This window comes from Stegodyphus dumicola, chromosome 5, assembly GCF_044657685.1.
Source record: "Stegodyphus dumicola isolate Sdum_Otavi_A_Nest chromosome 5, ASM4465768v1".
In the NCBI taxonomy this organism is placed as follows: domain Eukaryota; kingdom Metazoa; phylum Arthropoda; class Arachnida; order Araneae; family Eresidae; genus Stegodyphus; species Stegodyphus dumicola.
This window is the reverse complement of record NC_140772.1, coordinates 161179968-161204909: the sequence shown is the minus strand read 5'-3', so window position 1 is coordinate 161204909 and position 24942 is coordinate 161179968. Positions and strand designations below refer to the sequence as shown.

General features: G+C 33.2%; 2 protein-coding genes across 2 annotated transcripts in view; both read left to right on the top strand.

Moving 5' to 3' along the window:
- The window catches only part of LOC118199269 (uncharacterized), a 243724-nt gene that overhangs the window by 209094 nt on the left and 9688 nt on the right, over window positions 1-24942 (top strand). The window lies entirely within an intron of this gene.
- LOC118197375 (uncharacterized) overlaps window positions 11303-24942 on the top strand; it is a 31082-nt gene continuing 17442 nt past the window's right edge. The window contains exon 1 of the mRNA XM_085817310.1: window positions 11303-11383. The gene's annotated coding sequence lies outside the window, so the exon portion shown is untranslated. The remainder of the gene's footprint in view (window positions 11384-24942) is intronic.

The following is a 24942-nucleotide window of genomic DNA, read 5'->3' as shown; positions in this document are numbered from 1 at the left end:
TTGCAGATTTACTAAAGGCACAAAAAACTTAACCAGAAGATAAGAACAACGCAATTCAGTCATTTGTAAAGCAAAAAATGCCCAATTTACAAACATATAAGAATAAAGAAACTGAGATCACTGAGCCGGGTAACAGAGTGGATATATATATATATATATATATATATATACATTTGGTGCGGCCGATTGCAACCAAAATACGAGGTGCACATCTGCATATTATAGCAGTCCTATATACAAAATTTCAATGTTATGAGACTACTCGTTTTTGAGTTATGCGAGATACGTACGTACGTACAAACGCAAAGAAAAATTCTCTTCAAAATTCATTTTAAAGCAGTTTTATATTTTTTTTGGAGGAAAACAGTCTTTTATTTTATCCTTACGTACAGATGTCATCCAAAAAAATCGTTAAATTGCATTCGATAGCGGTGAAAATGGATATTTTCGTTGAAATATGCTGCCTGAAAATTTTCGCAATTACAATACTTCCTTTTTACTTCGTACAAGGAAGTAAAAATGAATAATAGAAGAACACACGGCGAGAGAAAAGATGCAACACGGTGCTAATATACGATTATGTGGCGAGGTATAAGAACACGTAGCACGTAGAGAAGTATAAGAAAGAACACGCAGCCAGATTTTGGCGAGATATCTCAGTTGATTCGCGATTCAGTCTCGGCGGCCGCTATAACAAAAAGTACCGTTTATTCTTCCGCCTGTAGTTCATTCAGGTTTAAGGCTGTATCTCTTTCTTAGCCAGCTTGTTCATATGTCCTTCTGAAAGCTAATTTTTGCTTCAGGAGATTAAAAAGTAATTCCAATATTATGTTTGTCTATAATTTTTTCACACACACACACACAAAAAAAAAAAAAAAAAAAAAAAAAAAAACCCTCCTGCTGCTCATTTTGAATTTGTACTTTTAGTTACTCTCCCTACGCATTCATAATGTTTCCCTGTGCCTCTGTCATATTAATTTCCGTCACATCAAATAGTCTAATATTTTCAAACATTTTCAAATTTTAATATTTTTTTCCTAATATTTTTGCATCAAAAGACTATTTTGCACCTTAGTGTCCCACAAAGCGTCTGAAGATATGCCATTTAACCCAATCTGAATAACTGAGAGCGACAGATTTTTAATTAGCACTATATTTAATTTTATATGAGACTCTTTTTCTTTCCTCTCGAATGACTGACCTCTGTGACCCATAACACCACTACCTAGTTTAAAGGTTTCTGCTTATCATCCACAGCTTTTGTTCTTCGAGACTTATTCTGGCAATCGCCATTTGTAGACGAAACATTTTGACAAATAGCAAACCATTTCGTCTAGCACACCAGGCTTCTTTAGGTCCACAAATTCTTGAATATGCGTCAAAAACTTGAGTAACGTTATCTGAATAACTTCTGCATTAGGTTTCTTTTTACGTTATAACTTCGCCACCTGTATTTTTTCTTAAAATAAAGTTCGTTACCTCACCCGCTTTGGTCTGATATTTATTACAATGTTTCGGTTCCAGCTTTGCTCTGTCTTAACCACCGGAAATGCTTTCAATAGTGCGGTTTTAGACATCTCAGACTTATAGTTTCTCAGTTCTTGGTTTACCTTATAAATATTTTTCAATCCCTTTAGCTCAAATCAGGGCCTTACCTCGCAGCGCAACGGTTTGCGCTTCCAAACTTTCTAAAAATGTCAATACCGAACTTCTACCATCAAAACTGCCGGGTGGTTTCATGAGGCACGCATAGTGTCCATAAAGCGAAATCTTTGCATCGAACTTTCTGGTGCCAGGAACTTTGGGTGCCAGGTTGATTGTTGCGTTTTTTAGCGAAATGATTCGTGAAGAGATGGGGTGCCATACGTAGGGTTCTACTAAAACTGGAAGCTTGTATTTAAGTCCTACAGATCCTAGTACACTGCTAGCGAATTATTGCTGAGTCTGAAACAATCAAAAAGTCCAGAAAAAGGTTAATAATCTCTTTATTTAATGCTTATATTGAACAGAGCAGGTAAATTAAACAGAGCAGAACTTGTGCTACGACGAACTTTAAATTAATATAAGAGAAGATTACATTTAAATGCACTTAATGTAGTCGACGACAACTCATAAAATAGTTTAATTATAATGGCTCAGAATTTTAAACGCCGCTTTTTTTTAAAGCATCGGCTAGCAAGACGCTAAAGCCGGAATGCAGAATTAAGCAGAGCTGGTGAAAGTAACAAGACGAGGCACCCAGAAACTCTAATCTAAACATTTAAAACCTTCAGCTTAAATACACACGAACCTAATTTGCATTCAGGTAAGGAATACGGAAAAAGTAAGTTATAGTAAAGACTTAATTCATAACATTCGATTAATTAAAATAAGATACCTTACGAAATGTTTAGTCAAAATATGATTCTATTTTATTGGAAATCAGCTGAGTTCTCGTAAAGTGATACAATGGATACAATTAATGCATCACTGTGAAATTCTCGCAATGTCACGTTCAAGATTTTATAATGAACAGTTAATAGTTAACTTGCGTTAAATAGTAACTAATTTTGGAGATGAATGTCTTCTTTCTACATTACATTTTGCAGCATGAAATTTTCAAATTTCAATTGCAAACACTCACATAAAATACTGAAATGGTATATAGATATTGCTGTGAAATTGAGAACTGATTGTTGAATGCAGACTTCTTTTAATTTTGACACAGTATTTTATCTACATAGATAGAAAACCTACCCATCATACCATAAATAAAACTTTTTATCCTATTAATATGCTGTATAATATATGTATTAATACTGTTACATAAATGAAGTTTAAATAATGCATACATAGAAGTTTAAATATGCATACATAGAAGTTAAATAATGCATACATAGACATTCAAAAACGGTTTGTGTTCAAGTCAGATTAGTTAGCCACTATTTCTTCTATACGGTTACTATTGTTATTTTGTTTTTAAATGTTAATAACATTGATATCTCAAAATCTGTACTACCGGATTAGCAAATATCCTCCTGTTCAGGAAGCGGTATTAACATTAATCTATAATTTAAATTAAAACTTTTACAGCAAGAAGTCTTTTAAATACTTCATAGATGGATTTCTAGGCCTAAATATTTTTTTCATAAATATATCGTGAGTTAGAAACACCATCACTTATGCGACGTAAAAATATGGGGGTAGTACTGATGATATAACACGTTTTTATGGTTCATAAAATGAATTTTCCTTTTTTTCTTTATTCGCTATCTGGTGGATTGCGAGTGCTTAAAAGCAGACTTTCCAAAATGCTTTCAGCTTACATAAAACGAAGAAAAAAGTCCTAGTCGGGAACTCCAAAGACGCATGCTTTTACAACCCTCTTTTACGATGCTCTTCTGTTGTCGCATAAAAATAACCTTTTAAAGTTACTTAGATGAGTTTCTACACTCCAGATCTAAAACAAGTAGTCAAACTCTTGTTTTATAGTTGCATATCAGCAACTGTAGAAAAATAAAGCATCACTTGCTAACCGTTCTTTTGCCTGCATAAATGATTCAAATGACATACGATATTAAGAATGTTAATTTATAGGCACAGTTTAGCTAATAAATTTAAACTGTTAGTTGAAAAATTTAACATTACACAATAAATATATTTTATTTACCAGTCTTCGAAGAACAAAGCATCAGACATCAATTAAAGGAACTGGACATATGTTATTTTATTTATTTTATAAATAAGAAATTATGAGATGAAAAGGATGTATTCCTACGTATAATAATGAAATATGAAAAAAAAATAATTTAGCTAATTTATAACGGTTTTATCACATTAAAATTTCATTAAATATCAGTGAGTACTGTTATTACCCTTATAATGTAATTCAAATAATATTAGAAAGTAAATTAGTTTAAGCATCTATAATTCATGATTAATAAAATTAAGTTAGCTATTACAATCTACCGCATTTCGTTTTGAATGGAATATCAATTAAGAGACTTAAGAAGCAAAGGAAAAAAAAAAAAAAAAGAAGTTTTCTCTGGAATTCAAAATAGATTAAATTAAAAAAAGTATTTGATGTCTATGTGTTCTTGGAAGAATATCTTTGTATAAATCTTTTTAATTAACTATCCTGTTTTTACGTCAGATGTAAGGAAAACTTACCGAGGCCCACGTGTCCTACTCGTTAAATAACTGGAAACCAAAAGCTGGATTTTGATTATTTGGATTATTTAATCATGGCAATGCACACGAGGGCTATCTCCCTAAAGGGAGGGGTGCCTTCGTGGAGGACTTTCTAAGGGAAAGTGGCTCGTATCCATGTTACACATGGGAAAGCCACGAAAACTCCCATGCAGCCAGCCCGTTCGCGGGATTTGAGCCTCGGACCGAACTACCAGTGTTCAGCGTCTTTACCGCTCGGGCGCTGGTGGGTGACCAAAAGTTGGATAACCAGGTTAAGATGTACCCTCCGGATAACTAGCGTTCTGTTTTTTTTTTTTTTTTATTCATGTAAACACCGGTAGGCATGATTTTAAAATTTGATTCAGTGACTGAATTTCGGTACGATTTTCTTACTTGATATTTTTTACTTTATTTCTTACTTAAGATATTTCGATAAAAGAAACCATAAGGTATCTGAATCTCATTATTTTTAAATCAAGTGAATTTATATTTAATGATAACGCGGGGAAAAACTTTGATGGAAAGTTTGAAAGAGCTGTTTGCTTTCCTGTAAAAGTAAATAACATTTTCTGTTTAATTCAAGTTAAAAATAAAATTAGAGTTACAACTAAACAGCATAATGAGAAAATAATAATCTTTTAGATCCTTAGGTATTTCAAACTGTTTTAGTTCGTGTATCGCTTACATTTGTTTGAAAAAGAAAACAGATGTAAATGCGTTTTATTGTGAGATTTTTTTAAGAAGCTAAATGGCGCCGTCCACATAGGAAGGGCCCACCAGCGGCCGAGCGGTAAAGTCGCTGAACACTGGTAGTTCGGTCCGAGGTTCGAATCCCGCGAACGGGCTGGCTGCATGGGCGTTTTCGTGGTTTTCCCCATGTGTAACGTGTATACGAGCCAGTTTCCCTTAGAAAGTCCTCCACGAAAGGCATCCCTCCCCTTAGGCAGATAGCCCTAGTGTGCTTTGCCATAATTAAATACACCAACACCAACAACAACACCACACAGGAAGGTGGTTAATGACTACTGCTGTACCGAAGGGTTTGAGTTTGAATCGAACAGCTTGTGTGAAACTTGACCTTGACGGACAAACCTTCTCTTTGACACTGATAGCTCTTCCTGATGCTACAGGTAATCGAACACTTCTTGGGGAAAACTCCCTAAAGAAAGCTGAAGTAGTTCTAAATATTCGAGAGGAAAAGTGGTTTTGGGGTGACAATCCAAATAAATACTTTCCCTTTGCTTAAAGAGTTCAAGTCCAATCCTGTGACATGTTAACAAATCCTTGCATACTAAGTCCAGACGAAGGTGAAAATCTAACTGAAGAGCAACGAAAACGATTGAATGCCTTATTAGAAAAATACGAAATTACGTTCTCTCCGGGGGGGGGACCAGCTCCTTACATCGAGCACCGAATTGATACAGGTGATTCACCTTCAGTGGCTACGACCCCTTACAGAAAGCAAGAAAGGAGATTTTGAAGAAAGAAATCGATGCACTTCTTGCATCAGGCATAATCGAAGAGTGCGATTCACCATATGCAGCACCCGTTGTTTTAGTTTCCAAGCCGAACGGTGACTTTCAATTATGTGTTGACTACAGGAAAGTGATTTCTGTGAATAAGTCTGATCCATGCCCGCTGCGTCGTATGATGAACTTCTTCATACCGCAAAGCAAACCAAATACATGTCTACCGTAGACTTAAAATTAGGGTTTCACCAGGTTAAGATGTACCCTCCGGACAAAGACAGAACTGCCTTGGTATGTCAGTTTGGAGCCTATAGATTCATAAGGATGCCTTTTGGATTGAAGACGGCACTAGCCACTTTCCAGAGATTAATGGATGTTTTCCGGAATGGGTTGAAGGTCAACACTCTTACTTATCGCGACGGTATTATTGTGATGTCTTCTACTTTTGAGAAGCATCTCAAAAAGCTGCGTTTAGTATTTGATCGACTCTTAAAATTCAAGCTTCATACCAATCGAAACAAATGTCATTTTGCTTGTTCTAAAGTTAAATATCTCGGACATTATATCACAAGTTCTGCAATTGAAGGTAAACCCTGTCATTCAACAAATTCCTTCACGTCTAGCAAGTGCAAAGTGTCCCTCAGACTTGCAGCTGGTATCGACACTACATTCCTAATTTTGCAGAGATCTCAAGACCATTGAGTAATCTCACGAAAAAGCACTCCACTTGGAAATGGAGACCAAGAGAGAACATTTCTAAGAATGCTGCGCAAAAGAACCAACAAGGCGTGCTTCTTCTGGAGTTTCGTAGCCGAGATGTCTTCGAAGGCCGGAGGGGGGGACGGAGACTGTAACAAATGAATATCATCGGCAACGCGCTTTACCGACGATATAGAGAAAATAATCAGTTCAACGCACACGAGCTGCAGAAGTGAGATGTGAACTCACGCTCTGAACTTTAAAACTATTTAATGTAATTCCATTTTCAGTTTTATGTTGCTGTTGCTCTTAGGTGTTAATAAAACGTCATTTAAAATTAACTCGTAAAATGCTAATTCATTCATTAGTTTAAGGATTAATATAGTCGTCTGTTGCAAACACATTTGCTATCTCTTGGTGAGTGTCATCCCGGAGATATTTAAACTAATAGTATATCACATGGCTTCCTTTTACGGCCTACTAAATTATACACGTTTTTGCCACGTTTTATTTAAAATTATTTTTTCGAATTTCATTAGAGATATATTTCTCATTCAATTAATTCTTCCTTTGCGACGAGGCAAAAATACATTAAAAACTCGTAATGCTCTCATTAAAAATAGTAAAATACAGAAAAAACATATAAAATACCAGATATAGTTAAAAGCAGTTAAAAAATTTTACTATTAAAACATGCAATTCTGCCAACGGGCAGCAAGACGAAATTTTCGGTGCAAAAATTGAAAGTTAACTTTTGGTCACACTGCGTAAAAAGGCACTGAAATAGATGCACCAGCTGATTTAATTCGCTATTCTACTAAGACTTTCAAATGTAAACAAATGACGGCCTCATTAGTCCTAGCGTCACTTAAACTTTTAAATTGTTGATAATTCTATAACTTTTGCATGCAGATTAACTAATGGCATAAAATCCTTAACCGGAACATAATAACAACATAATTCAATCACTTTTAAAACAAGAAATGCACAATTTATCACCATATAAGAATTAAAAAAGGAGCCGGGTAACAGATTGTATATATATCTATGTTTATATACGTTTGGTGCTGCCGATTGCAATGAAAAAAGGAGATGCACAACCACATTTTGTAGCAGTCCCATATACAAAATGTCAGTGTTCTACATCTACTTGTTTTTGGGTTATGCGAGATACATACATACGTAGGTACGTATACTGCGAAAAAAAAGGGGGGGAACAGTTCTATATTTCTCGTTTTACTGGGCCGGTTGACGCAATTTAAATTGCACTTTTCATGTCTCGAAAGCGCGACTTAAGATATATGTTAGATTTATACACAGCATTGTTTTAACATAGGTATTTTGAGACAAAATCGAATTTTCTGAAATGGCATTCCATTTTTTTTTTCAATATTTCGATTCTAGGCATATATTAAATTTTATAATTTTATTATAATTTAAAATTATAATTTTTGGTGGGAAATTTGTGGAGAAATTTAAAAATTTATATTGGCGCATTTTTTCAAGTTTGCGCCAAGAATAACTCACTTGGCGAATTTCTTAATTTACAGCAACCTACTTTCCTTTCCTTTTTTTCACTTTACATGAGCGGAAAAAAGTCATCGTTCATACTTTCAAATAATTTTTGCAAAGTGCGTAAACCACATTTTCGTTATTATCACTTATACGCCAAATTTGAAAACGCGCCAAAATATAAATTCACATATATCTTAGGAAATTTTGAATAAAAAAACTCTAATTTTTTGCAAGTATTCTTAGAAATACATCTATTTTAAGAAGATGGCAAAAATTTTATAGATTGTAACTCAAATTGGTTTTCGAAAAATTTATAAAAATTATTTAAACATACAATTTTAAAAAATAAATCATAAAAAATAAGCGAATTTTATTTGGAATGAACCTAAATTTCGGAATATGAAAGGGAAAGGAAAAATCAAATAAATTTAATAAGAAAAAGAGGTATTAATAAATATAAATAAAATTCAATTAAAATTGAGGCGCTAAAATGTTGAGAGCTAATTTTTTAAAAACTGCTTGCGCGATTTTTGCAAAACTTAACAGTTTGTCATAATTTGAATCGAAAAATCGAAATATGAAAAAAATTGCCATGTCATTTCAGTAAAAGTCCGATTTTGTGTCAAAATTCCTATATTAGAACAATGCTATATATAAATCTAATACATATCCTAAGCCGCGCTTTCGCGAAATGAAAACCGCAAGTTGAAGTCGTCAAAAGTAGAACGGGAGATATAAAACTGCCCCCCTCTTTAAAAAAGAGTCTTTTACCCTCTTCGTACATACAGATATCACGCAAAAGCATCGTTCCGACGATTCGAGAGCGGTCAAATGGATATTTTGCTTGAAATATGATACCCGAAATTTTTCGAGATTACGAGCGCATAAAAGGTTTTGCAGACATAGTATCTAATTAAATACATTTCTTTCACTAAGATGAATATTCTTAATATGAATCATGGACAACGTAATAGGTTAATCAGCGCGTCCGTTCGCAATTACAATTGTATCTTTTCTATGTCTTGTGGCAATAGGATTGGACAGAAGTAAGTAGCGATATATCGGCGTTACAGCAAGCAAGACAGGAGTACGACGTATCAAATGTGAAATTTAGGATCAAATTGATATAAGTTATGGTTCACAGATTTCTTAATTAAAAGTTTTGGTTCCAGTTTGAAACCTTATTCACTGGCGTATTATATATGTATCTGCATAATTAACGTTGTGTAAGAATCATATGATATGGATTAAGTTTGAAATGACGCAGTTTAGAGAGATTTGCTACAAGCATGTTACTATTTTCAAGACAGAAATGGGAAATAGCCAAATTAAAAAAGAGAGTTAGTGGACCATTTGCAAATTAAAATAGAACTTTGATTTACACATTTTTTTATCTTACATATAATAATAATAGTAGTATATAGTGATCAATGGATTGGTAACGATAACACCAATAACGTTATGGTTTATCCATGGATGTCCTTGTGTAGTGTATGCTACTTTGAAAGTTAAACCACTCACATTAACGGCCACGAAGTGTAAACAAATCAAAACGAATTAAATTCCGAGTAGCTCCGATTCTAGTCAAGCTAATAATTACGGAACTGTCACTTTTCTCATCATAAAAGATAATGGAGACTTAATGAATCTCAACATAATTAACGAACGAAAATATTTCTACTTAAGCCAGAGATTCCGTTCATAAAAATATAGGCCGGAGACTTGAATTAAGAAATTGGAGTGTCGTCCAAACCGGATAGGAGGCAACCATGCTTGCAAAGGGAATTTAAAATAGACAAAAGAAAATAGTAGATGTTTGATAATAATAAGACGATTTATTTACTATTTTATGAAAGATCAAACTATGTTGTTTGACTTCTGAATTAGATCAAACTATTTTACTAAAAAACTGACTGACCAAAAAAGAACATAAAACAGGCAGATTTCATTGCATTGATATTTCAATAATTCAGTGAATAATTTTGAAATTACTAAACACTTTGCATTATAACTTTAAAAACTTACAATATAAAGGTTTTTCTTTCCGCTACACGTTCGTTCTCCATATTTAAAAATATTCATTAATTCAGAAAGTTAAGACCAGAAAAATTTTTTCCCCTTAATCTTTTCTACATTATGCAAAACTTCGTGATTAATTATGATTATATTAATATAACGTTCTTAATAAATTGCTATGTCATACTTATATATCAGTATTTTTCTTTAACAGATTCTAATAGCCTTAAATAGGATAAATTCATTATGCACAACTCTTCATCATCGATAGTTGGATTTTCTAATAGGAATTAATTTCTAATTTCTAATAGGACTTCCTCCATAAAAAACCCAAATCATCTGAAACCGTGGATGGTTATTTGAGAGAACGGTGAACCCTCTTTTAAGACGATCACCGCGATTTTGAGTAATTTTGGTCCTTTCTTGAGAAGATCATCTAAAAGCTGCTAAAAAACAGTGAAATGGACGTGTGATTGTGTGATTATCAATACCATTATATTAATAAGTTTACTCATTACATTGCAAAGACAAATAGTCTAGGGGGAAAATTACTTTAAATCCAATTTTGTAAAATACCAAACAAACCGTTAGCTGTATATCTTCCGTAGTCTCTAGACTTAGGAGTTTATTTTTTGATTTTTAAACCTTTTAATATAAGGTTTAATGATTTAGATTTAGCTACATGGAACTATGGATTTCAAAATCAACGCGATCGATTGCATTATCATCAAAAGCAAAAATGAACTCCCTTTTTTCACCATATCTACAACGATATGTTTATTACAAAATATCGTCTGATTCGCAAGAAATGAAACAATTAGCGCAAATTGCATAGAAATTTGGTTAAATAGCTGTTTACCAATATTGAATAGACAGCCGTTGTATTTTTTACCACATTCAATAAAATAAACATGTAAATGAATCTTTTAAATCAAAGATTAACTATTTACTCCGTAAAAGTAATTTTGCTACTATTAAATGAACCAGAAATGTAATTATTTGATTTAGGTAATACGTAAGTAGCAATAACAGCACAAAAGTAGAAGATCGGTAGAGTAGCTAGCCATTTTGGTAGTCACTAAGGGATTAAAGAATGCTATTTTCAACCTGATGATTATTTATCTTCTCAGAAGGACCTGTCACTTCATATAATTTACGGAAAAGGGGCCGCCGAGGAAATATTCACCTACTGCTTTTCTAAAACTTGTACTGAATTTCAAACAATTTGATCACAAGAAATGTTTAATACGTACGAAAATTATTTTTTAAGATTTCAATAAAATAGACTTATCAATAGAAATTTTGGCTTATCAATAGAAATTTTAGCTTTAACCTCTTCATGTAACAAAACTAAATTGAGCTAATTTATGTAAAAGAAAACTTTCGAAGTAAAGTGCGAACGCAGGATCTGAACAACTATACTTAGTTCTTTTCGCATTTAAAAGTAATCTGTTTCTAGTGGTTTGAATTAGTCTCACATATTCGGTCGCCCTGCAATTAATTCTCAAGGTCAAGTACGTGTTTCTTTTTTATTTGATCAACTATAATGCAGATTATAATGCTAAACTTCAGAATGTTAATGAAAAGAAAGCCTATTGTTTATATGTAGGTGAAAAGATGTAGAAAAGCACTATAAATGCTCTTGTGCGCACATCGTAGTTATTATTTCGATAAATCTTAAAAATAGGATTATATTATGTAAAAAACAGTTAATTACGCCAAGCTGATTGTATTTTGAATGCTTTCAAGTACTACATAAAATTTTTAAAAATTGCCTTGTTTTAGAGATTAATAGTTGTTTAAAAAATTCAGTTTTTGATAAATTTGAATTTTTAAAGAAGGAATCCATAAAAATCTTGGAGATCTCCAAAAACTGGTTTCATTGGTTTATTTGATTATGGCAGAGAAAGCAAGGGCTATTTTCTTAAGAAAAGTGATGCCTTCGTGGAGAATTTTCTAACACACACTGTCTCGTACGCACGTTACACATGAGGAAAACGCCCATGTAGCCAGCCCATTCATCTAAAATTGAGCTCCTAATTTTTAGCGATTTTACCGCGAAGTCGCTGGTGGGCCTAAATGTATGTAAGAACTAAGATTTTTTTTTTTTTTTTTATCGGTTCTAAATTCTGAATAGAATTGGTAGAAAAAATTTTGACCATATTATAACTTATTCCGAACTTATAAAATGAGTTGTAAAATATTTTCCTTTGCATCCAGTTCTGTTTTTAAATGTGTTCATTTAACAGGATGTAAAACAGAAATTCCATTTTCAGATGGCTTATTTTAAGTCTAGCACGCTTCAGATGATGCATTTAAAAATTAACATCTGAATTTACTTACCTAATAAGGTTTACCTGCCTAAGGAATTTATGGTGTATTTAATTATGGCAAAGCACACAAGGGCTATCTGCCTAAGGGGAGGGATGCCTTCGTGGAGGACTTTCTAAGGGAAACTGGCTCGTATACACGTTACACATGGGGGAAAACTACGAAAACGCCCATGCAGCCAGCCCGTTCGCGGGATTCGAATCTCTGACCGAACTACCAGTGTTCAGCGACTTTACCGCTCGGCCGCTGGTGGGCTACCTGCCTAAGGAAAAAAAACAGCTTCGTGGAGTAGTTTCTAACGATAGTTGGTAGCCCACTAGCAGCCGACAGTTAAAGACGCTGAATACTGGTAGTTTGACTAAATTTCGAATCTCGGCGAACAGGTTAGTTGCAGGGAGTTTTCGCAAATTACCTCATGCGAAATGTGGATACGCGCCTGCTTTCCTTAGAAATTCCTTCCCTAGGGCATCTTTCCCCGTATGCAGATAGCCCTAGAGTTGCTTTGCCTTCACCAATTAAACTTAACGAAAGTTTCCGCGAAGAAAGAACTAGAAAACTGGGTCCTATCTGCGTTAGATATAGAGTAAATCGCGAAGGCAACTTTAGTCCCTTTCGCCGAGAATCGAATTTGGTTGAAGTTACTACCTCTATTCAGTGGTCTTAATCACTTGGCCACTAATGGGTACTTCGCAGTAATAACAGAAATACCATTTATAGTCAAATGTTTCGAAAACATTTTGACTTAACAATATATATATATATATGATATTTTAATGCATAGTCGTGATGGCATAGTGGCAAGACAGGAAGATGATGTTGATACCAAATCAAATTCAGCTAATTACCATCTTTATTTCTAGGCACATTAGAATAAATCTTTGTAGACAATATACTTCTAGATCATAAGCAATTACAATATTTTCTTATATACACAGATTAACCGGGTACGATGTCAGTTTAGAATAAGAGATTCGATTTCAGTGGCGTCATATGGCCCGCCGTGAACACGAATCGTTTTGGACTTTTGTTCTTAAAATATGTTAACTCCATACATAACCAAGTTTTTCTGCTTCATTCTATACATTTATCAAAAAAATTATTTTGTTTCCCAAAACCTAACTTTAAGAAAATAAATTGAAATACATTTAATAAAATTAATTTGATTGCGAAAAAAATAACATAGGATGAATGCTTTATTGCGAAATCATGTTTATGGGATAATTGTATAAAAATTCCATTTCAAAAGGAAAGGCTGAAAATAGCAGTGAATAAAATTTAATACATGTGTATGCGATTCTTATCTTTCTTACGGGCGGGCTGACCGTTTTCACTGCTTTTATCCTTAATGTAAATACGAACCATTTAACTTTAGAAAATTCACTAAAGGTATCCTTCCTTCTGGAAAGACAACCCTCTCATACCTTGCCGTAATCGGTTAACCAATTAAACAGCACTTAATTCCCCCCCCTCCCTGAACTTTAGTGTGCGTGAATTAGTGACATATTTCTTCACGAAGGATCATTAAGTTTTTTATTCATAAATTTTTCATGAATCCTGGTATTCTTGGAGAAAAGTGATCCCACAGCTCGTAAAAGAGCAAAAGAATGTAAAATGCCATTGCTTTTTATTTTACACCAGATCACAATAATTCCGTATCTTGTTTATAAATAGCAGCCTGTGATTGGATAATTTTAGTTAATTATTTCATATATTTTAGAACTTACGATGCATGCATACAAATGCAGACTAAGGTAATATGCATAAGAAGTCCATCTTTCTGATGCATTTTATTTTGTGCAATTATATGTTAAAAATAAATATTCTTTGAACAAGAATGGATATGTTTCGGCTAAAGTGCAGAGTCGCCCACTTATTTGTTTGGCGCTTTTTACAAGACTAAGAAGAATTGGATTTTTGTCTATTTTCTTTAACTTTTTAAGTGAAAATAGGTCGATGTGTACATGGATAAAGTCAAGGGAGTGCACAATGCCATTTTTGTGCAATTCTGGGATTTTTTTAAGTGAAAATAGATCGATGTGTACGTGGATACCGAGTTTGTGCAATTCTTAAAATCGCGCCAAGCAGTGGGCGATTCTGTACTTTCCCCTGTGTTTCTAGAAGGATTCTCAAAGCTATAAAGACTGACAAACTCCCAGTTGATGAAACGGTTAACATTGAAACTCGATAATTTGCTTATTGTGAGAATTGGAATTCTCTTAATATCAATATTGCAGTAAAGATATTAAACCTTTCCTTTTATTGAAAACACTACAAATTTAGAGCTGTTTATTTTATGAAATTTCTTATTGTAAACATGTTATTGAATGCAATTTCTGTTCCCCGAGTGAATATTTAAATTCAGTGTTTTCATTTATAACTCTGTGTTAAATGTTTTACTTTGCTTTCAACTGCAAGTTGAAAGTGATTAATATTAGCAAATTCGAAAATACACTTTCCTGCAGTAACCATAATTTTGTAACTTGTGATTTATTAACTTTTGGTACATTAAGTTAAATAGTTGGTAATCTAAAATTTTATTGCAGTCACGAAGTTAATATAATTAAAATTTAGCATTTAACAGTTAAGAATCCCAATCAGCTTTGAGTAATATTTCAATAAATTGCTACGAGTTTCGTTCGGATCTTGAAATGCCTCATATTATAACCTGCAATTAATGATAAATGAAAGATGTGCAATAGATCTGTCCAAATTTGCCTGAGTTTTGAAGATGAACATGCTTCAGATTTGGGAGATGAATTAATGAACTGCATAAATTTTAATCGGTTTATGCCAATACTTACTTTTAAAAGTATAGAAAGAACAGCAGAAAAAAAAAAAAAAAAAAAAAATCTTTTACCACAAATATCAGTATAGCATCTTTTTTTGTTTTTGCTCCATAACAATGCTAGTAATAACAGAATTATCATTCATGGCTTGCATACAGATATATAATTTGACTTAATCATTTTTAAAGTGTATATGCTCGTAGATTTTTGCCTACATTTAAATTTCATTGAAATAAATTTTATCCATCTGCAAAGAAAAGTGGCTTCGAGTTTCATCTGGCCCACCAGTGGGCGGGCGGTAAAGTCGCTGAACACTGGTAGTTCGGTCCGAGGTTCGAATCCCTCGAACGGGCTGGCTGCATAGATGTTTTCGTGGTTTTCCCCATGTGTAACGTGTATACGAGCCAGTTTCCCTTAGAAAGCCCTCCACGAAGGCATCCCTCCCCTTAGGCAGATAGCCTTCGAGGCTTTGCGATAATCACACACACACACACGTTTCATCTAATCCCGGGAATTTCGACTGGTGTCAAGGTCATTTTTGGTGACTGTTCTGATACTTTGATTTGTGACCAGGAATGTCGGCTCTATTATATTAGTGTAAAGGTACTTACGTATTAGCGCAATCGCCTAGGCTAAGTCTGTAGATTTTTCTGCATAAAAAAATATAATTAATTGAAAAACATGATGCTTACATACTAGCGTAGCCACCTTTCGTAGTTTAGGGCTGTGCCCGAAAAACCAGAATGACTTACAATGCAAAAAATTATGTATTACTCACATATAAATGTTATTCCATGTCTTTTTAGACTTTAATTAGGTATTCAACCTGAAAATCAATATAAACCTATTTGCTACAGAACTTTTTTGTTTCTTGTGTTCTGGAGGAAATTTCAAGGCATCGTGCAATAGATTCGAAGCAAATTATCTTCTTTAGCGAATTCGCGTCAAGTTATTGTATTGCTGCAAAATTTTACACTACGTTCTTCTATTGCAGGGAAACTCCACAAGTTCATATTTTAAAACTGTATTTAAGACTTGTTAAAAATGAAGAACTGTATGTGCATGATAGTCAGAATTTGACGACGTGTCGTAAGATGGTTGCGATAATAGAAGTACATTGAATATTTACGATATTCATATTTGATGTTTTATCTAAATATTTATCCTGAAAATCGATCAAAAAAACTTATTTACGAGTTTTTCTTTTGTTTTGGTGGAAATTTCGTAGCGATCGTTTAGTATTGTGAGTTTAGATCGTTTAGTATTGTTAGTATCGTAAGTATTGTGTTTTTGCATAAATTTTATTCCACTTTTTTCCACTGGAGCTAAAAATCACAATTTCATATTTTAAAATTGATCGTAAGGCAAATAATAAGACTAATTGTTTATAAAATCCGTTAGGTCTTGAAATATAATAAAAGGTTACGAAAATGTTTGAAACTAAATTTATGCCCATGGATACCAGAGTTTGGCCACAATTCTGAAATTTTGGCGGCTTTTACTGTGGTGGTTGGGGATAATACGTGATTCTTTTGCTCTACTAGTTTTGTCTGCCTTATCTATTTCGTCATCGAAAAATTTGATCGATATTAATTTTTTGCAGCAATAACTTAAATGTCCATTGGATATATGTTTCCGCTTCCTTCAACTTTAGGACTACTATTGTGATATTTTTTCATTTATAATAATTTTATTTTTTGGGTGGCAACAAGGGGATCTAACAGCCGCGAAATGAACACACCACGCTGTGTACTATGTCAGCATAACATAAGTAGTTCAGGATTTAAAGAGCAATTTTTCTTCTCTTACCAACACTAATCATGTTATTTTCCATTGAATTTTAGCTGATGCGCGCCAGCGGTCGAGCGGTAAATTCGCTGAAAACTGGTAGTTCGGTCCGTGGCTCGAATTCAGGCGAAGGGGCTGGCTCCATGAGCGTTTCATTGTTTTCTCCATGTGTAATGTATGAGCCAGTTTCCGTTAGAAGGTCCAGAAAGCTTTGCCATTTCCTCCTTAGACAGATAGCCCTCGAATGCTTTGCCATAATCAAATAAACCGAACTAAACCAAACCATTCCAGTTAATTCGTAGTTATATCCGCAAGAAAATAGTTTTTCTTTACTTACACTGTTCAAAACTTCAAAAACACTAGTGGGTTCCAACCTTGTAATATTTATTATCCCTGATGATTGATATCATTATATTTGAATTTGGAGAATTAAAATGAAATTTTCAAGTGAAAAATGGCTGCTTTATATATATATATTATGCATTGCGTTTTCTACTTTATGATGCGCGACGCATTTTTACTTTCAGACATTCATTTTTACCTCAAATTCCACAATGAAATGTTTTAGTACCACTTGTATATTTATTCCTTTTGAAATTCATAATTTAGTGTTATCAAGACAATTAGTTGTCATATTTATTTAAGTTATTTTTCATTTAGTTATACTTCTAAATACATCTGACCTAAATGTATAGTTTTTCCGACTATAATAAAAATATAATGTCGTTTCCGATTCTTGCATTCTCAAATATGAAACGAGCTGTTTAATTTCCTGAATATATTTTTGCACCACTTTTATTTGGAAACAGTTTTATTCAAGACTTTTTTTACTAACCCAAGAAATCCTATCTAATATTAACAAAATCAGTAACTTAACGGACCTTATAACTCTTGCGTAGAGAACTTTTCATCTGGAAAAGTTATTCGATTAACCTTTCTGCATGGCTTCTTTTTCATACGAAGAGTACAAAATCATTAGCGTTGCTAAAAATGTTTTTTCAAATTTCATGACTTTTCTTGTTTACTCGATTCAAGTAGATTCGTATCTCAAGTTTCTGTTATTCATATGTTACTGTTATTCATATGTTACTAATTCAGTAATTCGCCAAGTAATGCAGATTTACACAAATATTCGAAAGTAAATGTTTCCTGCGAGGCATTTTCTGAGCAAAAATGGCGTAAAGTGAAGAATAAGATATATAACTACGAAATTATACTAAATGATGCATGAATGCTAAAACAATACGAGATAATTTGTTTCTGAAAGACATCCACGAAGTTTTTTTTCTTTGGCAGATAACCCTCGTGTGATTTGCTATAGTATTAAAGCACTAAAACACAATAAAGCCAGGAGTTATACAATAAGTATGGAATCTTCGTGAAGTACACTACGTCATTAGAAATAACACATATTCAACGTAGTGTCATTTAACTTAATTTGGGAAAGCAGAAAATATAAAGTGAAAGGCTGAATCAATAGGAGATGCAGAAGGCTCGGATGTAAAATAAAAAAAAGAGGCCATCTTTTTAGTATATCGTAGTCATAAAGAAATCACAAGACCTCCAGACCTTTTATGCTTATCTGCCTTAAGCCGAAAGTTAATATTCGTCATCTTCTGTTATTGAAGAGAAAGGTTAAGTTACAAATATATTGTATTTGACTTAATAGCCAGACTGACTTTTTTTTACTCGGTAATTTGTGTCGAATAAGTACCCTATAAATATGTCTTTAGATGTCCTTTAAAAATGATGTAAGCTATGTTTGCTTTTTACCTAGTTTTATAAAAGGGAAAACAACTCTCGGCCTTTTTTTACATCTTAATAATAGGTATGTTGACAAAAACAAAGAGGATAAAGGGCGAACTTTTTTTTTTTTTTTTTTTTTTTTCAGGAATGATTGGCGCTAAGTTTGGTGGGATTTCCGCCAGCTTGGTCCATGCGGGGAAAAAGACCAAATGCACTTAATATGTAGGGCATTCGATGACTATAGGACTTTAAGAAAGCTATCGTAGTTGATAGGTAGGCATATGACATATAAGGGTTAGCTTCGCAAGAGAAAAGATACCTTCGCTGAGGATTTTCTAAGAGACACTGGCTCATATTTAGGACATTCGAGGGAAAACTTCGCAAATTCCACACAGCCAGCCCGAATGCCGGGTTATGAGTCCAGGTGGAAATACCAGTATTCAGCGGTTGGATATACTCAGTTCAGTAGTTCTCCACTAGTGTCCCAGGCCTTCGTGAACGAGCTCGTTCATAGTCGCATAGCGAACGGGAAAATCATGAAATCCTACATAATTAGCTTGTTTGCAATTATTTGTAATTATAACCTTCTTTTAATCATTTGTAAATTTTTCGACTCTTTTATCAGGAAAGTATGCATTTTTTTCACCTTGGTTTTAATTAAAAAAGTGAAAAAATATTCAGAATTAGGGAACGTATTTTGATTGTGATCCGTAAAAATAAATGTACAGGCATTAACAAAATTGAAGTGAAGTGTACATTTATTCCTAAATCCCTACCGAAAAATAAGTCGAACGTGACATTATTATACTTTCGCAGCTATGTCATTAATTTAGGAAAACCTTAATAAGAATTCATGCATCAATTTATTATTTAATTTTTCATCTTTCATTTCCACGATTTATTTTTACCAGTCGAAAATTTTCATGATTATTTAAATCTCATTTAAATGTAATTAATGCAATAATTTAAATGAATCTCATTTAAATATAGTTTTCTAATATCAAAACGCATTTACAAGAATTAGTTTTATTAAATTACTTTTCAAAAAATAAATTACATATCCTTAATGCGTGTTATTTGGCATTTTAAACCACGTAATCACCTTAAGATCTCAATAGAATTGAAAATAAATTCTTAATAAATAAAATATAATTAATAAAATTTCGAAAAGTCTTCTCTTCTGAGATTTTTTGACTGCTGATTATAAAAATATTTTTAATGCAGTTCCTTCTTTCCTCACATATACAATGCAAGAAGAATTTAAGTAGATTCCACTTCAGTTTACGTGCCATTTCAGGTTTTACAGGAAGTTTATGTATGTCAACTTCATGAAAAGGCCATTTTCAGGTTTGATATGTGAGTGAGAAAACCTTATCTGTTTTTCTGTCTAACATCTGAGCCAGCATTTTTAACATCTGTCCTATGCAGATAGCTATTTATTTTTGCGTTTACGATTGTCGGATATCCTCCACTTTGCAGACGAAGCCACGACAATAATAAACATTCCACGCAGACATTTGGCCTTCAACGTCGACATGTGGAGGTCGCAGGTTCCGTTTCGGACATGTAATAACTTTTAAGAACAATTACTGCAGGAAATTTATACTTTGTTAGTAAATAAGGTTATAAAGTTGCGACTTCCGTTCAAATATATGCGGATTTATGAAGCTGTGTGTATATATATATATCTCTTTTGTAGGCTTGGTATATTTTAAGGACAAGATTTTAGGATTCTGGCCGTTTACGGGGAGAAGCGGAACGCGAATGATCCGCCTGGATAAAAAATTTATTGCATACTGGCGCATGTAAAAATGCATGTTTTTTATTGGAGAGTACTGTATTATATAACTGTAAACCGCCAAATAAAACGAATAAAAATTTGATTTAAATGTATGTAGTTCATACTCAAAAGATATCTCTGTGGATGCCCATGTCCAAGTCACTTTATGAATAACTTATTTCAATGATTAGAAATCCGAACATGTATATTAAAAAAAGCCTATATGACTAAGGAGGCATACGTCCCGAATTTTCAATCCTTGTCTCGAGCATTATAGCATTTGTCCCAAAAAACAGTAAGAACGTAAAAGTTTAAATGCATATATTTATTTAAGTACTAGCAATAATACTAAATGTTTTCATCCCTTACGCCTTAAGAGTTTTGACCAGTGATTTGAAAAAGTGTTCATTTGTTTGTCTTAACTGATGCATCCAGTTACAAGCAAATAAAACTTAATTTTTTCCAGTACTTGTTAGATTTATAGATTGACGTTATAGAGTTAGAGTAAAAATTTTAGAACTTAAATCCTTACCTGGTGAAACATCCGATAGTGTCATCAAATAGTTAACCACCTATCTTAAAGAAAATAACTTAAAAGAAAACGTTATTGGTCTTTGAGCCGATAATACGAATTCTAACTTTGGAGAAACTGATAGACGTGGAGAAAATAATATTTTGTTAAACTGAAACGAAATCTTAACCATGGTGTAATTGGAGTTAGATGTGCAACTCATATTGTCATTAACACTAAGAACATCAGCTGATGTTTTTCTAAATGATATGCGCTGCTGGCCATTAAAATTGCAATGCCAGGAAGGAATGACCTGACGAAAGTCAAAATCACATGAAAGGAAGAAGAGATTGGGATATGCAGATGATTAGAACTTCAGCGCATTAAGACGACGCGGGAGGAAGAAACGACATCTGAAGCACTGCATAAAAGAAAAGTTGTATAGTGGATTTCTGGTTGTGCCCTATCTTCGAGGCCTGCCAAAACGCCATCTTCCAACAAGATGATGTAAGACCACATGTTGCGCGTCGTGTTCTGACCTTCCTCGATACGCAGGGTATTCGATTGCTGCCCTAGCCTGCACAGTCTCCAGATCTGTCACCCATTGAAAACATCTGGCCATGTGTTTCTGAAAGACTGGCCCGTTACCTATCTCCAGCTAAGAGGGTTGATGAAGTATGGGTACAGACTTGAAGCAGCATGGAATGAGTTGCCCGTTTCTGTCATGCAAGCCCAGTTCGATTCCATGCCTAACCGGGTAAGGACCGCTTTACCTGCCAGGTGTGGCAGCTGTTTCTACTAATTTCGCCCCCCCCTGTAAACCTCCAAACTGCTTACAAATTTAATCACGTTATCTTCATGCCATACTGCTTACGTACAATAAATATATTTTTTGTATTTGCTTTTCTTCGTGGTGTTGCAATGTGAATGACCAGAAGTGTAGAAATGATTATTTCTAAGCTATAAACTGTTGGAGTAGAAACATTGAAAACTTTCTGCAGTCTTCATAGAAAACGATTTTTGAATGATACTAGAGTATTCACAAACAAGATGGTTAACATTATTTCCCGCTATTAAAAGGGTACTCCAAATATTTTTACCACCGAAGACGCATTTTGAATCTCAAGAAAAGTATCACGCATACTTATTTTTAAGTTGTTGAAAATCTAGCGGCAGAAGCTTGGCTACATTTTAATATCACACGACTTCATTATTTAATAAAGTTTATTACAACATTTTGATATCAAACTGCGTCAAATGTCATGTGTGCTCCTTCGTAGTGTAACAAGGTATATGTGTAAATTTTGCAACTTACCCTTGCAGAAAAGAAAGTGCTTTCAAAGATATCACACTTTAGACGATTATTATTTTTTTAAGCGCAAAGTGGCAATTTGCCCAGAAGGACTATTAATTTCGCTTGGGCATTTTGCGTTGGTTCATTATAAACGGTTTTCAAATTGTTGCCACCAAATATTAGAGCCCTAGATTATATTTAAAGAAATTAAAGAATGAAGAATGTGCATAAATGTATGCATGTTTCTTGCACTGTGAAAAAACAACGGTAGCTAGAGATGTCAAATTTTGAATAACGTAGTCTTCCACTCGAATATCGGCATCTGGAAGGCCAAATTTGGAATTTTTTTATAATCTATTTCATATTATGTAAAAGTTTAGTGAATTTTTGATTAACGAAATCTACGATTTCCAAGCGAGCAGTGGTAACACTCTATGAAAAAAATTAACTATATCGCGCGAGAATGGTATCGGAAATTCTAAAGATATGCTCTTTTTAAATTATTTTGTGATACTGCAGTCCAATTGAATTTTATGGTTTAAGTGTGAAGACCATGACATTTAAAAATAAAGATAACACGCAAAAGTTTAAAAAACGCCCCTTTGAGCTTAATATAAAATCTGGAATCTTTCAGATTTTCTTTAACGTTTTTAATTGTTTTTCTGTGAAGCAGCCGCTTAAGAAGCGTGTAAAATGTGTGTGTAAACCTTCTTAAAATACTAACAATTTATTTGTTATTTAAATGCATTTTATTAAGAAATTTACGAGGTAAAGCATTCTGGTAATTTTCTTCCTGGAAAACAGTTTTACTTATATATCTACCTTTTCTAATGTATTTTTAACTTTAACGTTTACCCTTTATTAATTTTTGATTATCTTAATGGTTCAAAAGGTTTTTGCATGATTGTTTGGCTGTTTTATCTAAGACTAATTCTATACTGATGCTTGTGATCTCCACATTAAATTACTTTATGTAAATATAAAATGTTTTCTAATTTTCAAAATGTTACTAATACCAATCTGTAGTGACTATCCTTTTAAACATTCATCGTTCACACTTTAACTAAAGGGTGTGCTACTCGCTTTTTTAGTTTTTTTTTAGTTTCTGAAGAGGAAATTATTACACATTATGCATATATTTACACATATTTGTTTCACTTCTGCGTTCTAATTATCCTCTATTTTTATTGGAAGAAGTTTTATGCATACTGATGTTCTCGATATGCAAACAGATTGAAAAGAAATGTGCTTTTTCTCCCAAAATTTGAAAACCTATTGAATAATTGAAAAGAAATGTAGTACCAAAGTTTTTCGAACGTGTCTTGCAGCTCTTCTATTAACATAAACAAGGAGCAAGATTGTACACATATTTGTTTCACTTCTGCGTTCTAATTATCCTCTATTTTTATTGGAAGAAGTTTTATGCATACTGATGTTCTCGATATGCAAACAGATTGAAAAGAAATGTGCTTTTTCTCCCAAAATTTGAAAACCTATTGAATAATTGAAAAGAAATGTAGTACCAAAGTTTTTCGAACGTGTCTTGCAGCTCTTCTATTAACATAAACAAGGAGCAAGATTGTGCTCACTTCTTTTTTCTTCTAGAAGCATATATTATATAGAATATTTTTGGTGCTTGACGTGCGTGACATGCGTGAGGCCAAAGCATATCTCTAAAATTAATATACGTCCAAGGTTTAATTTGAAGCTCAAACTGGCGCCCTTCTTTTTACAGATTTTGTCAGCCTAGTTTTGATAGCAAATTCGGTGGTACTGATGAAATGAAACGTTGCTTGAAATGAAGTAATTAAAGATCATATAAATAAATTTTGAAAATACTGTAGACAGGCAGAAATATCTAAAAAAAATCTCCGGCTCAAAGCTAATTTTTATATTAGATTCACAAAAAAATTCCGAAATAAGGAGATAAGATGGAAATGATGTTTACTCATAATAAAGTAACCGTACATTTTGTTAGCATTTGTGAGAAATGTTTAGATAAAAAATTCTGTCTTATTTCATATACACAACATATATAAAAACAAGCTGCAGTTTTCTCAGTTTTAATTCTGATTGGCTTCTATGGTGCATATATAGACGTACACCAAGCTATACGATATTAAAACTGTGTTTGCATCATATATTTGAATAAAATTCAGATCAAATAAAAAAGTAGGTTATGTCCTTGAAGTGTACAGCCCACTTCCTAGTCATTTTTCTTTTTTCATTTTAAGCAACACTTGTTCAAGAAAACAAAACGCGGAAATAGCTCTGAATGACTTTCTGCGGCGCCGTGCTATTTATTACTTGATATTATGTACTACTTTAACTCTTCGCAGCTCCTAATTAGATCATGAGTCAAAAGTGAAAGTAATACACTATTTTGTAATTATAAAAGTACGACGCCATTCGAACTGCGCAGTTGAATATTTGATCGTTTCAGCAAGCTGTAATTTCCTCCCGGGCTGGACCATTTTTCGATTCACAGCTAATTACGTTTGTTGAAAAAGAAAAAAAAAAATTGGTGGGTTCTAGGTGTTTCTATGATGAAAAATGTATTTTAATGCTCCTTTAATTCTGTTTGAATGAATTATATTTCCGAGTGAAAAATTAATTAAAGCAAGGTAAATATTTCGAAATGGAGTATGCAGTCTCTTTTTTAGTATATCCGAAATGCACATCATGGTTCTATCTGATGTTTCATTCGAAATCAATGAAATCTCGAAATTATATTGATTTTATTTTATACATTTGCCTTGAAAGCAGTCTGTTTTCTTAAATCTAAGAATTAACACCCAACTCTGTCAAGAAGTCCTTTAATTTCATATAGCTACCAT